This window comes from Corylus avellana, chromosome 1, assembly GCF_965113065.1.
Source record: "Corylus avellana chromosome 1, dhCorAvel1.hap1.2, whole genome shotgun sequence".
Taxonomy (NCBI): domain Eukaryota; kingdom Viridiplantae; phylum Streptophyta; class Magnoliopsida; order Fagales; family Betulaceae; genus Corylus; species Corylus avellana.
Window position 1 is genome coordinate 19,053,744 of NC_142490.1, and position 15,216 is coordinate 19,068,959.

The following is a 15,216-nucleotide window of genomic DNA, read 5'->3' on the forward strand; positions in this document are numbered from 1 at the left end:
TTGATTGGCGTTGCCAACAAGTAGCCAGTCAATGTTAAGTTGATTTTGTATCCAAAAATGTCCGTGTTTAATGATAAATCATTGATTATTATCATTGGACTAATTGAAATAAATTTACTAAGGAATTGATCGGTCTCTGTTTTTGTCCAACCAGCTTCAATATATACATTGATTTTCCACAACTTAGAAGACTAAGGCCTCATTTGGCAACACTTGCTTAGAATAGCTTTTTACTTCTTCTTCCTTCTTGTATTTTTTCTTTTTCTTTTCTTCTTATACAAAATGAGTATGAACAAACAACTTAACCCAAGAAACACTCGAAAACATATTCTAAATGTGGTAATCTATAAGAAATCCTAAAGTCCAAAGTCAAAGATGACTGCCATAAGAGAAGAAAGACCAAAAGTCTAGCATATATATCATATTATTGTGCCGTGTAGACTAGGAGCCCCTTTTTCCTTTCTTTATTTTCTCTTTTATTTCTATACTAATTTGCTGGCCTTGACCAGCTTATTTACTCAAGTCAAGAAACCCCTACTTTCTGCAACTTTATTGCATTGAATTGGTCTGGAGCTCCAATTTTAAGGGGCTTAGACGTGGGAGTTTTGCTTCAAGATTAAGTTGCATTATCTATCTCTCTCTCTCTCTCCCCATTCCTACCAATTGTAGACTAAGAAGGGCTCAAACACAAGCATTGCAATTGTAAGGTTAGAATTTGGTAGAAACTGCATTACATTATTCAAATATTGCAGGTTAATTACAAGAGAAGCATTTATATATGGAAATTATTATTATTATTATTATTATTATTATTATGTTTTGTTTTTGTTTTTGAGAAATATATGGAAATGATGATTTAGATGGCTAAACATTTGAATATATAAATGTGAAGGGGTAGTAACAATGTAACATCAAATAATTGATTTAGTTGATATAATTGATCATTTTTAGTAACTAATGATATTGAGATATGACATTTTCTATGCAGCATTGCAAAGCCTTATGATCAGTAGAGGAGAAGATGGCAAGACTTGTTCCTTCTATTTGCTTTGTTCTACTCATCTTACTTTTGTGCATGGAAGCACAAGCAGGCCGTCTAGGCCCTACTCCTGATGATGAAGGTGAGGAGACCTTAAATATCTATGCTAGAAATGGAGAGGATCCTTGTCATTTGTGCTTAATTCGCTCGGTAGTATCGGGGTTTAGCAGCCAATCATTGATGGGTGAGCGGGTTTGAATGCCACACGCTTAGGAGGCATTGGACTATAAAACATTGGACAGAGATCCTCTCCATTTTAAATCAAATGAGTAGTGTTAATTTCATGGTCAAAATTTTAAAATTAGTATACCTAATAATTTACATGATTTTATATTATTTAAATTTTTTAAATGACGTGCTAATATTGTCTTCATATACACGTACACCACTTGAAACCAACATAAATTTCTTTTAAACTGGTTTAAAATAATTTCCTTCAATTTACCTTATAATTTTGTCATGTGTTGCTTACCAATGTGCGAAACATGACTTTTTAATAGAATTATTAAAATAAAAATTCTCACAAGTGAAAATTAATAGATGACAGCATAAGGTACGATATTCGCCTGCTCTAAACAATTGTAGGCCACCACCTGTTGTTGCCTCTCTTAAACTGCTATAATCTCTGTGAAATTTAAATTGCCTAATTTTAAGAGACCCTTGGCCAATCAAAACATATCAAAAGGCACTACAAAAAATAAAATAATAAATAAAAAGAATTGTCAAAATATATTCCGTACGACCTCACATTTATGGAAATTTCATTACATTATTTATTTATTTATTTATTTTTTGGGTACGAAAAACATTACTTTACTTTTTAACTAGAGTCAACTGTCATGAAGTATACATATGGAACATTTTTAAGGCAAAATTAATGGAAAAATAATTGATGTGTTTGGTGTATTATTATGCAGTGGAAGCCCTTCGTAAAATAGGCAAAGAAATGGGGAAGAAGGATTGGGATTTCAGTGTGGATCCATGCATGAAGCATCCAAGCTGGGACACACCAAAATCGAAATTGAGGCCAACGTACCAGAATTCTGTGTTCTGCAATTGCTCAAAACATGCAGATAAGTCGTCACGTGTATGTCACGTGGTTCAGCTGTAAGTACCTTTCATTTTCTTCTTAGATTCAACAAATAAGTCTGTCACATATGATTGAAAGAAAATATATACAAAAAAAAAGGTTGTAATTTTTCGTAAATTTTTTTCTAGGAAATTATTTTTCAAAAATATATTTTTCGCAGAAAACATTTTTCCCAAAAAAACATTTTAGCCTTTGAAATTTTATTTTATTATTATTATTTTTAATTTTCTTTTTCAAAGCACAACTCTTTAATTACAACGACTTAAACCAAGAAATATAACATGAATTCAGTGTCACAAGATCGAGAACACAAAAAATAACTAAATAATTATATAACTTGAACATCCAAATACATACTGCCACTATTAATTTAAAATAATCATTTAGCTCTCAATTTCCTCAAGATTGATACTGTGAAATGAAATGAAAGATCACCTAAAAAAAGCACTTACTTCTAAGGGAGCAAGCGATTTGGTTGGCTTAGCACACCTATTCCCACCAATCACCATGAATGTGCTGCCAAGCTTGAGATATTGTTTACTTCTTAGCCAGTGATATTTTCAATTTTCTCATTTTCTGTTCTAACATATATATAAGTGAAGAAAAATCCTTTCCTAGCAGATTAAGGGTTTCAAAAGTTGTGATGGAAGAATAATCAGATGATATTTGATCTTTTACCTGTAAGTGTTCATATATGTCACATGCACAGATGTCTTGAAGGGCAGGATCTTGATGGTGTGCCTCCACCTTCCCTAGTGAAGCTCCCCTTCCTTCAGAAAATGTAAGAAGAGTAATTGTGTTTTACTGATTAGTCCCTGAAAATTGATTTAATCTTCTAATATCCTCTCCCTTGTAGTGATCTCTCTCGAAACTACCTTACTGGTACAATACCAAGCCAATGGGCTTCTCTAAAGTTGACATATCTGTACGTTTCTACTCAATTAGCCTATGATTTTACCCTGCAAATGTTCATTCGTATTGAATTAAGCTTGTTTATTAATGCAGGTCCTTTAATGTAAACAAGTTATCAGGACCAATCCCAAGCTTCCTGGGAAACATTACCACCCTTAAAACTTTGTATGCTCTTATTATATCTGGCAATGTTGCATGATTTTTTGATTTGGTTTATCCCAGCTTTGATATTAACAAAGACTATATTTTCAGGATCTTAGAAAACAATCTGTTTTCTGGAATTATTCCCCCTCAACTTGGAGATTTGGTTAACTTGGAGTGCCTGTTAGTCTTTCCTTTTATCATTTTTTGTTTTTTTCTTTCAAACCAGATTTGATGATTCATTTCTTAATTAACATTAAGTAAGTTGAACTGGTCTGAACTTCTATTTGATGACTACAGGAAGCTTAGTTCCAACAATCTCACTGGAGAGTTGCCTATCTCTCTCACTAATCTAACCAGATTAGACGAATTGTAAGTGGTTGTAACTTATTTCTATACTAATAGTAGCATTAGCTATTGTTGTGAGTGCACTTGTGAGTGTTATGTTCCACATTGAGAAAATATAAAAGAAAATAGTGATTAATATACTTAAGTAGACTTTAGCCCATCAACTTAGGCTTTTAGGCTAGAATTGTGTTCAATTATGTATATTAATGTACTCTTGGTAAAAACTCCATAACCACTTTATCTCGCAACAGCTATTTACTTGGAAAGCTTCAGGTTTCTATGTTATTCAATTATGTTTCCAATTTGGCCATATGCAGTAGGATTAGCAGGAACAACTTCACTGGAAGAATACCTGACATTTTTCAAAGATGGAAAGTTATTCGGAAATTGTATGTGTTATTTTTTGTTCTTCCTATAATGTTAAATCTCTTCTAGAAGAATATTCAGGTGTAATCTAACCCATTAGAATTTTTCTTTTAATAGAGAAATTCAAGCTAGTGGTCTCGAGGGGCCCATTCCTCCTAGCATTTCTGTCCTGAGTAGTTTAACTGAACTGTGAGTTCTGCCTTCTAAGTAATCTTTGGTTGCATAAAATCTCTGTGGTATCTTCATGTTATACTCAAATTAACAAGACTTGTTTCTTTAAGAGACTAACACTTATGCAATTTTGTGCAGAAGGATTAGTGACTTATTTGGTGAGGGTTCTAAATTTCCACTGTTAAGTAACATGACAGGCATGACAAAGTTGTGAGTCATTCTTTTACTGTAAACTTTCAAGAACTCTAATAATACAAAGTTGTAGCACTTTTTCTTAGAAGATGTCGGTTGACAATGCAGGATGTTAAGGAGCTGCAATCTTTTTGGAACAATCCCTGCAAATATATCAGAAATGGAAGAACTAAGAACTTTGTAGTCCTTCTGTCCCTTCTATATTCCTCTCATTTTTTGCTTTGTTTACTGAAACATTAGTGTACTACAGGCCCCAGATATTGATATTGGCATATTAAAGCATACGGTAGATAATTATTTTCAGTAATGATTTTGCTCATTCATCTCTAGAATTAAGATGTTTTTCTGAATCTACACTTTAAAAGCTGGACATTTATGTCTTATCAGGTTCAATATGTTCACCTTTAGATCATTTTATAAAACTTCTTTTGTGTTATTATAACACCTTTTTCATATATCCATGTAGAGACCTCAGCTTCAACAGATTAGAAGGGGAGATTCCGGATATTGAAAGCCTAACACACTTGAAAAGCTTGTAAGTGTTGCTTCAAAACCCTAAATCTAGCTCTATTGCAGAGAAGCTCAAATAAACAATTTAAAGGAGCACAAAGCACACAAATATATCATCAAGGAGATCAGAGTGCTTATGATTACCATTTATATATTGTGACACCCCAAATATGTCATACATCAATTGTGTACTAATGAGGCTTAACTGTATAAGTAGTTTTGGAGAGCTCTAACTGTAATTTTAACTAGCTAGTCATTTTAGAGTATAGCACATATATGATTAACACTTTTCTTGGGTTGTGATAAATGGTATCAAAGCCAATCTAGTAATACCATATGGCATTGGAATATTGTAGTGTGACATGGGCCAAGATGAGGATGTTAGGGATGTAAGTGAGATATTTATGACACCCGAGAAAGTTCCTACATTGGTTCATATTAAGTGAAGCAACTAGGTTATACAAGTAACTCTATGATGCTCTAATTGTAACTTTGATTAGTCTTGTGAAATATACTGTGAATAAGGCTACTGCTTTTTCTTGGTTGACAAAATATTGTGAGACTCTTTTAAATTAAGTCTTCCAATGCGTGGATGGATTGTGAAAATGTTGCATGGGTGCTAAGTCCTACATTGGTTTCTTATTGCGTGAGACTAGGTTATATAAATCACTTTAGGGAATTCCAATTGCAACTTTGACTAATCATTTTATAATTATAGAACGAACTGTGTAAATTGTATTCGAGCCAACTTAGTTATGCCATATGGCATTAGGTCATTAAGATTTTGAAGTGAGACTTGGCAAGAATGTTGGGGATTTGATTCAGAGAGATTGTGATACTCTCAATTATGAAACTTAATTCCAACAATAGGTATATGGATTATAAAGGCATGTATGTGTCATGTCCGATGTTACTTTCTTTGGGTTGTGACACACACACACATATTTCTATTTCTACTCACAAAGTATTTTACCATCCAATTTTTGTCCATTTTCTTCCATTAGTAATTATATAAATAAGTTTTTAACCAATGTGTAATTGTGTTGCTATTTGAACAGGTTTCTGACAAGCAACTTGCTCAATGGGCCTATTCCAGACTGGATAAAAAACAGAAACAATGACTAGTAATTCACCTTGATTTCCACTTGAAATTTGCATGACATTTATTTATTTATTTTGTATGGCTCTCCATATATATAATCTTTACAAGCATTCAGAATGTTCAAATATATATTGCCTTGACTTTGATTCATCTCATGGCCTCTTTATGGTCAATGGGAGATCTCCATCAATCATATATAATAGTGAATCAATAGATTGAAGTGTTGGGTTTTGTGTACATGTTAGATGCAGTCGATCATACTATTTCTATATGGGGTTAGATTTTATATGTCTAGGTGTTTTTGAAATATTCAAACTACAATCATCTCAAGATGTTACCAATTTTTAGTGTAAAAAATTTTATCTGAACTTTTTATAAGGTACCATTTTTTTTATGCATTAATAGTATGTTCTTAATGAAAATATGTGTGTTTGCAGCCAAATAGATCTTTCTTATAATAATTTTTCAAAAAGCTCTGTGACACCTACTTGTCAAGCAACCTTGTAAGAACTTTTCTTAAGTTTAGCTTTGCATACTTTGCTCTCTTCATAAGCTTTCTAGTTTTTCAAAACTAACTAGTTTCTCATTTCATCAGAAATTTGTTCGAGAGCTTCGCTGGATCGAACAACTTGTAAGCATCTAACTTGTAAACTAATAAGAAGAACCAATGTTTCTCTGTTTTTTTTTTTTTTTCTTTTTTTTTCTTTTATTTTGCAGAAGGGTTTCCATTTTTCACTTAAACTTGCTTAAGTTCACTCTTCTTTCTTATATGACATTAATTAAGAACACTAGGAAGCGAGTGCCTGCAGGCCTTTCCATGCTCAAAAGGTAATTATTTTACCTTACATTCAAATTCTGTGGTGTGTGCTTTACTTATGTTGTCAGGCCTTCCATTTTGATAATTTCTTTCAGAAATGAAAAGGGGACAGTTAATATTTCATCTTGTTTCTGGTAACCTAGTAAATGAATCACCAAGACAAAGTTAATTTCCTTTTTGCTCTATAATGTTTGCTCATATCCTATCTCATCAAAAACCTGTTGTTTCTTTGTAGATCAATATTCCTTGCATATAAATTGTGGTGGAGGCTCAACAACTATTAAGAACATAGAGTATGAAGGAGATCAAGATCTAGCAGGTCCAGCAAAATTTCTTCCATTCACTAGTAGTTGGGGATTCAGTAGCAGTGGAAATTTTTGGGATATTAACAGAACCTCAAATCAGTACATAGCAAATAATGTATCAATACTCAAAATGAACAACTCTGAATTATACACGAGTGCACGACTCTCTCCCCTATCTCTAACATATTATGCGCGTTGCTTGGCAAATGGAGAATATACTGTGAAACTCTACTTTGCAGAGATAATATTCAGAGACAACAGATCTTTTTACAGTCTTGGAAGACGGATATTTGATGTTTATATCCAGGTATGATGTCATATTTGTTTTGCTTTCTGCATAGAACACAACTTTATTGATTTTATTTGTTACAGGAAAAACTGGAGTTGAAGGATTTTGATATTGAAAATGCTGCACAAGGGGTTGATAAGGCAGTTTTTAAGGAATTTAAAGCAGTTGTGAGGGATAAAGTGTTACAGATCCGCTTTCATTGGGCTGGGAAAGGGACAACAGCTGCCCCAGAGAGCGGAACATATGGTTCTCTCATCTCGGCTATCTCTATTGAAGCTGGTAACCATTTCTTGTAGTATGAGAATCTTCTACTATCCAACTTCTTGTATTGATGAAACAGTAAAAGCATAGCATGTTATATTTGAGGTAAAACCCATGATTATTTGCTGTAAAAAGTATTACTCAAATCAAGGTTATAATCTTCTTTTTACCTTACTTTGATAATTTGTGTGTTTGAACTATCCATTCATATCTTGTTTTGGATTGATCTGCCTATATATCTATATATATGCACGGTACTACTTGTATTCCAGAATACAACTTTATAATCAATTTCCTTAACTATTTTTCTCTTCTGCAGATTTCAATCCCCCTGATGATGACAGGAAGATATTCATTGTTGTTGGAGCTGTAGTATCAGTGCTATTGCTCATTTTTATGATTATAGGCTTTCTTTGGTGGAAAAGCTACATAGGAGGCAGGATATCAAGGGAAAAAGGTAATCAGCAGCTGCTCATTTGGATAATTTATCTCCAACTATTCACGAAGTTGAAACAATGTACTGCAATTTCCCAATGGCTTTATATACTATTGCAGTTTGTGTGCTATATTATAGAAAATTTTCCCTAGATGAAAAATCATCAGCAATCCAAAGTACACCATGAAAAGCAACTATACGGTTGCTGGATTGAAAAGCATTGGAATCTGTCTCCATGATAGTTTTCTTGGGCTTTAACAATTCTGCTACTAGAGTTGGTTCCAATCATAATCATAAATTATATGACCAAAACATAAAGAAATATGAGATTATTGTTTTTCATAAAGTCTAAATGTCTAAGAAGGACCCATGTAAAAGAAGTATGCAAGAGATAAAAGATTGTGGATTTCAATTAACTCTCTTTCTAAAATGTCCTCTAAATGATCTTGTCTTAAGTGTTAAAAACAACCAAAAGGCATATCTCTTGGTAATAGCCTAATAGGCACCAATGAAGTTCCTTTTTTCTTTTTTTTTTATTCCCAAGACACCCGTGATTGATGTGCAACATAGGAAACAAAATGAAACCCTAAATCTAGTAAACAATTGGGGTTTAAGTGGCTGATCAACTGCAGTGTGGTTCTTTCTCACTGCATTTGTTTGGTCACATCCTATCTGACAACTTAGAAGTAGTCAATAGACACAAAAATACTAATAAAACTAGTCATATCATTTATAAGATACAATCTGACATCTTAGGCTCGCCTTTTCATTCCTTTGACAGATCTGAGAGGATTAGACCCGCAAATTGGTTTTTTCACCTACAGGCAAATCAAAGCAGCTACTAACAATTTTGATGCTGCAAACAAGATTGGGGAAGGTGGTTTTGGATCTGTATACAAGGTATCCCACAACATCAACTTTCTTCAATTTTAGAATTTTTGTTTTCTTTTTCTTACTTATCCATGATACCTAAGAGGCATCTAATTACATTATGAATACTGTATATTTTTCATAATACCTAAGATATCTAAGAGGCATCTAACTCAACTGTATATTTTTCTATTTCTGGTGCAGGGTATACTGTCAGATGGTACTATAATTGCAGTTAAGAAACTTTCTTCAAAATCAAATCAAGGAAATCGAGAATTTGTGAATGAAATAGGCATGATATCTTCTGTACAACACCCAAATCTTGTTAGATTATATGGTTGTTGTGTTGAAGGAAATCAACTATTCTTGGTATATGAATACATGGAAAACAATAGCCTAGCACGTGTCTTGTTTGGTAAGCTGAGTTTTTCACTTCAGTGTTCTGAGTTGATTAAACCCTAGGAAACAAACCCTGCAAATGGTCTATATTAGGAACCAAGTTGATGAATTCCCTATTGGACCATCTATGCCAAATGTAGGTCCAGAGGAATACCGATTAGAATTGGACTGGGCTACGAGGCAGAAAATATGCGTTGGTATAGCAAGAGGTCTGGCTTTCTTGCATGAGGAATCAACACTGAGAATTGTTCATAGAGACATCAAAACTACCAATGTGCTACTGGATAGGGACCTTAATCCAAAGATCTCTGACTTTGGTTTGGCCAAGCTTGATGAAGACGGAAAGACCCACATCAGCACTCGAGTTGCTGGAACAATGTAAGCTACATCTTTCCATCTCTCTTTCAATTTGGACCTACTTGTGACTTTTCTGCTTGGCCTCCCTATTTATTGACTAACAAATGATGGGAACAACTAGTAACCTTAATGTCTATGTGAGATGCTTCCCTGAAACTAAACCAAAACAAGGCAGCATTTAAAGTCTCTGCATATTTGAAGATTTTCCTTATGGAAAGTACTATAAGTCCTGGCTTCAGCATGTGGTAGAATGCAATCTGTCTATATTCAGAACAAAACCATCATTGCAGAGAAATTCATTGCTAAATGATTCCACAATTATCAGTTCGTGCTTTGCCAACTGGTCTAAATATGAAACATGAACTGATAGTCTGCTGTAGATTTCTTATGCCCCAATACTTGATGCAACAAACATTTATTCAATTTCCTTGTAGTGTAAAATTTGCAGGAAAAAAAAAAAAAAAAAAGCTGCCTACTCAACCATTAACATAATGCTACCCCTAAATATATACCAATGCTTTAAAAACCATTTAAAATATTCTCAAAAACTGCCATATGTTACTAAGTGGAACAAATAAATTCTTGACATCTTTTGGAGTCATAAACCAACCCTATTAAATTTGAGCTCAATGACCATACAACTTGTGTGGGTAAAAAGCTACAAGACCTCGTCAGTTATCAATTCGCAAGTTGTAAAAGTAATGAAATTATCTTCTTCCTAGCCAGTAATAATTTTGTGTATCTTTGATGGAATGAACTTACCACTCAATTCGAGCAGTTTATTGATTTCATAGCTGCATGCTAAATGCAAAAGAAATAAGATGTGTTAACTAAGATTCTGTTCATGTTGGAATTTTTCAATATGTAAGATGAGAGCTTCATACTAGTGAGCTAAGAGTCACAATACAATCTTTATTTTGTAGAGGATATATGGCGCCAGAATATGCATTATGGGGTTACCTAACCTATAAAGCAGATGTCTACAGTTTTGGAGTTGTTGCATTAGAAATTGTTGCTGGGAAGAGCAACATGAATTATCGACCAAATGATAATTATGTATGCCTGCTAGATTGGGTAAGATTGATCTTTCTCTTTTAATATATGAATTTGGAACATGGCGCGAATTCAGCAATATGATATATATTTTTTCTACTATATATGTACATTTGGCTACAGTGTTCTCTTCTGTTGATTTGGTACATTTCATTTCCCTTCTCTTTTCTATGCTTGATGTAGGCGCTTGTTCTACAACAAAAGGGTAGTCTAATGGAGCTGGTGGATCCGAAGTTGGGTTCCGAGTTCAATGAGGAGGCAATTAGAATGCTCAAAGTAGCTCTATTATGCTCTAATCCATCGCCAGCACTTAGACCCACCATGTCTGCAGTAGTAAGCATGCTCGAAGGCCAAACTGTTGTTCATGAACTTTTGATGGATCCAAGTATATATGGTGAGGAATTGAGGTTTAAAGCCTTAAGACACCCACTTGATGAGGTCAATGAAGCTGAGAGCCTTATTTTGTCATCAATTCCAACATAGCTTGGACCCTCTTCTACAACTGTTTACATAGCTCGAGGATGACTTCATCCTAGAACGCCTAGAGCTGTACACGTGTCACTTTATTAGATTGGTTTGTATGAATTAACTACAAACCAGTTTGTAACTAATTTATGTCCTGGTGGAAAACACAAGGGCGGCTAACTTGCCCGGATTGATCTGCTGTACTTGTCAAGGATAGTATCTGTTTATCTTTCTATTTGATTTAAGATTATGATTAGGTTATCCTAATGATAACTAAATGTGGGTCTATTTTCATTTGTAAGATTTGTCTTTAAATAACGTTGAGTATCAATAAGAAAACATCAATCACATGTTTTTTTTTCCTGATCAAATAGACAAAGAGAACAAAACAAGAAAAACACCAAAACAAAAGAGAAAACAAGAAACCAGCAGAGGGAGCTATTGCCTAAGGAGGGTTGACAACTTGACATCACTAATGGGCACAAAAATCACAGGAGGCAGGGCAAAAATGGGAATGCCTCCACTTTGGTTAGTAGAAGTGGCACATCTAGCAAGATTATGTGTAGGCCGTTAGCACTGTAATGAATTTTTCTAAACGACCAATCTGGAATGCACTGTAAGAGATGGCGGGCCAGTTAGCGCTGTGATTAACTTTTCCTGATGAATCGCCACAAAATAATTCTAATTAAATCCATAATGTCAGAAGCAACAAAAAGATAGGAGTGGAGAGGCCAAGGAGATTCACACCAAAGAAACTTGGAATAGTGACAATTCATTAGCTAGCGGTGGAGCCCTCCTGAATCAGAAGATTATTAGCAGATTTTATAGTAAAAACGCCCTTACTATCTGGCACCCAAAACATTTTATCGTCAGTAGAGCACTGAGAAATGTGAATTTTGAAGATCGTATCAACCAAATTTTGATCAAACAACTAAGAGATGTTTCTTTCAACCCAAACCTTAAAGATTGAGGATCATTAAATCTGCCACTTTTAATTTGTAGAGATAACACCGATTTGCAATAAGCTCTCCGAAAATAAAAATGTATTAAGAGCTCATGTGGTATACAAAAATAACAAATAAGTCTCTTCACGTAACTTTCGTCTAATCTTTTTACAAAAACCATTAAATAACAAATACGTCTTATGGGTGACACGTGTCATAATCTGATTGATACTGATGTAGCATTTTTAGGATTTTTGTCAAAAAATTAGACAGAAGTTGGGTGCATAGATTTATTTGTTATGTGTGCATAACATAGAGAGCTCTTCAAACATTATTATAGCACATAAATTTTATTGTAAATCGAAGTAATCACACTGACTAATTTTGCATTTTTCCTTTAAAGTTTTAGACATAAATTCCTTGTCTTGAGTTTTATGGGGTTGTTGGTCTGACTAAAGCTAAATGTCATTCCTATATCCCTCTTGTGTCGTTTCAAAATTAATGTGGCTTTTAAAATTATTATTGAATCAAAATTAAATAGTGATCTATACAAATCTAATGGTGATTGTAAGTTACATCAATTTTGGAGAGATACAAAAGGGACATAAAAAAGACTTCTAGTATTACTATTTTGGTTATTAATCCTTAAATTGGACCAAGATTCTCTAAATTTTATTGACAGGAATAAAATATTCTAATAATATGATAATATATTTATCATATCTATAAAATAAATTTTAAACATAAAAACAACTTCTCTACATTTAAGTTTAAAAAGAAGAATACTTCTTTCTTTCTTTTTGTAATTCTTATTTCTTTATTTTTGTAATTCTTTCTTTCATTTATAGAGAGAGGAACCGATGAGCAAGCCTATCAATTTTCTATTGTGAATGTTGAGTTTCACATTGAGAAAATATAAAAGAAAATAATAGTTAATATACCAAAGTAGACCTGAGCCCATTAACTTAGGCTTTGAGGCTAGAGTGGTGTTCAACTATGTATAATAATGTACTATTAGTAAAAACTCCATAACTTCTTTATCTCCACTCCGTCGGGTTTGGAATTGTGTCCGCTTCCACAACTCATGACAAGAGACACTCTTGAAAATGTAAAAGGACCTACAAGCGAGTGAGAGTACTCACAAGTGAGGGAAAGATTATTGTAAGTATTGAGTCTCACATTGAGAAAATATAAAAGAAAAGAGTAGTTAATATACTTAAGCAAAACTTAGCCCATTAGCGTAACCTTTTCGGTTAGAGTAGTGTTCAACTATGTATATTAATATACTCAAACTCCATAATCGCTTTATCTCCTAACATGTTCCTTAATTCTTATGAAGCGCTTTCATCAACTGCACCAACGAATTCCTTAATAAATATGCCCTTTTGTTAGGTTCGAAAGCAACCTATCATTGAATAAATCATTGAATAAGGAGAAAGATCCTTGAAATGGAGAGGATCCCATTTCCATTGAATATCTACTAGTCTTGGCTAAAGGAGCCCCACAACTTATGTCATTTATCAAATGAGGAATGATAGACTTGGATCACAATTTGTAAGTAAAGTATAGATTCTTAAATTATAGAATTTAGGCCGTTCATTTAGTTAAAACATTTGAAAAATGACATGTATTAAAATTGTAGTATGTTACATTTCAAAATTAAGTATATTTTTATCATGTTCTTGCTTTTTATGTTAAATGGTACTTTGATTCTTGTGTTGGATGGCCGTTAGGAAAAAATAAAAAATAAATAAAAATACTAGCATTAGGAAAAGACAAATATATGACCGTTGTCCGTTATGATAAAATTCACAAATATGACTGTTATGATAAGACAAATATTTAAAAATATGACCATTAAAAAAGACAAATATTTAGAAATATGACTGTTAGGAAAAAATAAAACACTCAACAATATCAATGTTAAAGAAATAATAAAAAAAATTGTAAAATAATATTTAAATAGAATAATGAAAGTAGATAACTAAAATTGTGAGGCTGCTGGGAGTGGTTTAAAAAAGCTGATAGTTTAAATAGAGAAATGTAATTTATTTTGGCTAATAAATTTTGGTAAGTATATTTGGAATGCTTTTACCCATTATTTTTGGATTAAATGGTACTTTGATTCTTGTGCTTTTGGACGATTATCAAATAATAACTTGGATTTAAAAGATTGTTACACGTGATATTACTTGAGCTTGTCTAAACGCATTATTTGGGAAGCAAATTTTGGAGAATTATTTTTTAAAATGTAGTATTTCTCTTGCTCATTCTAGGCATTAGTATCCATCAAGGTGTCGCCGTCAAGTGTACCCCACCCATATCGATGACTTCATTCTACTAATATTATTTTTAGAGTTTATTATACTTTTACGAAAGTTACGTGGAATTAATTTCAAGACGGTGAATTTGGTAGTTTTATCGATAAGTATTTTGTTTGAAGAGTGAAATTATTTACCGTAAAGTGTTATATTATTTTTTTAATGTTTCAAATTGAGATATTTGTTTTCTTTTGAAGAGTGCAAGACACTTTATTTACGAGTAAGAAATAATTCCAACATAAATTTACGTGGTCGTATTCTCACACCAATTTTCTTAAAGTTGTTGAGAGATTGGACATCAGCGTTGACGCATTGACTTGGAATGTCTTCATTCATATGGCTATTCTAATTTCTACACCCTTGTGCACTGCATTCTTAAGCCAAAAAAAAAAGAAAGTAAACGTCTTGCTAGATGAATAATAATTGCTCAAAATATATATATCTAGTACTAGACTTTAGTTAATAATTGCTGAAAACATCATTGATTAACTGGAGAAGATTTTACTTAGACACGTTTCTTTCTACGTAAAATGGTTTCCGTCGTAAAATATTTTTAACAGAAAATAATTTCTTGAAAAAATGATTTCCTGCATATTTTGAGCAATTATTATTCACAAAACATTAAACAAGAGAGACTTTTTCAATATATCACTTTGAGAACAACAAAATACTTCTAAAACCAGCTTGATTTGATGGTAGTTTAAAAGGTAATTCATGAAAACTGTTTATTTAATTAGATTAAAGAAAAACAGTTAAAACTTTTTATGATGATATATCAAGAATAAGATGTAATTAGTACTTGTACGTAGATCTTTCAACTTTCTTCTT

General features: G+C 32.8%; 1 pseudogene across 1 annotated transcript; it reads left to right on the forward strand.

Annotated features, from left to right (window-relative positions):
- Positions 1-1,021: 1,021 nt before the first annotated feature.
- Positions 1,022-11,401, forward strand: LOC132168630 (putative LRR receptor-like serine/threonine-protein kinase At1g07650; annotated as a pseudogene). The gene is made up of 24 exons (XR_015909781.1): positions 1,022-1,121; positions 1,957-2,146; positions 2,839-2,910; positions 2,986-3,054; positions 3,135-3,206; positions 3,294-3,365; positions 3,483-3,554; positions 3,848-3,919; positions 4,014-4,085; positions 4,206-4,277; positions 4,368-4,439; positions 4,726-4,794; positions 5,828-5,893; positions 6,309-6,374; positions 6,467-6,502; positions 6,656-6,699; positions 6,924-7,300; positions 7,366-7,561; positions 7,863-8,000; positions 8,761-8,879; positions 9,054-9,264; positions 9,389-9,626; positions 10,529-10,679; positions 10,842-11,401. The product of XR_015909781.1 is annotated as a putative LRR receptor-like serine/threonine-protein kinase At1g07650 (transcript).
- Positions 11,402-15,216: the final 3,815 nt, after the last annotated feature.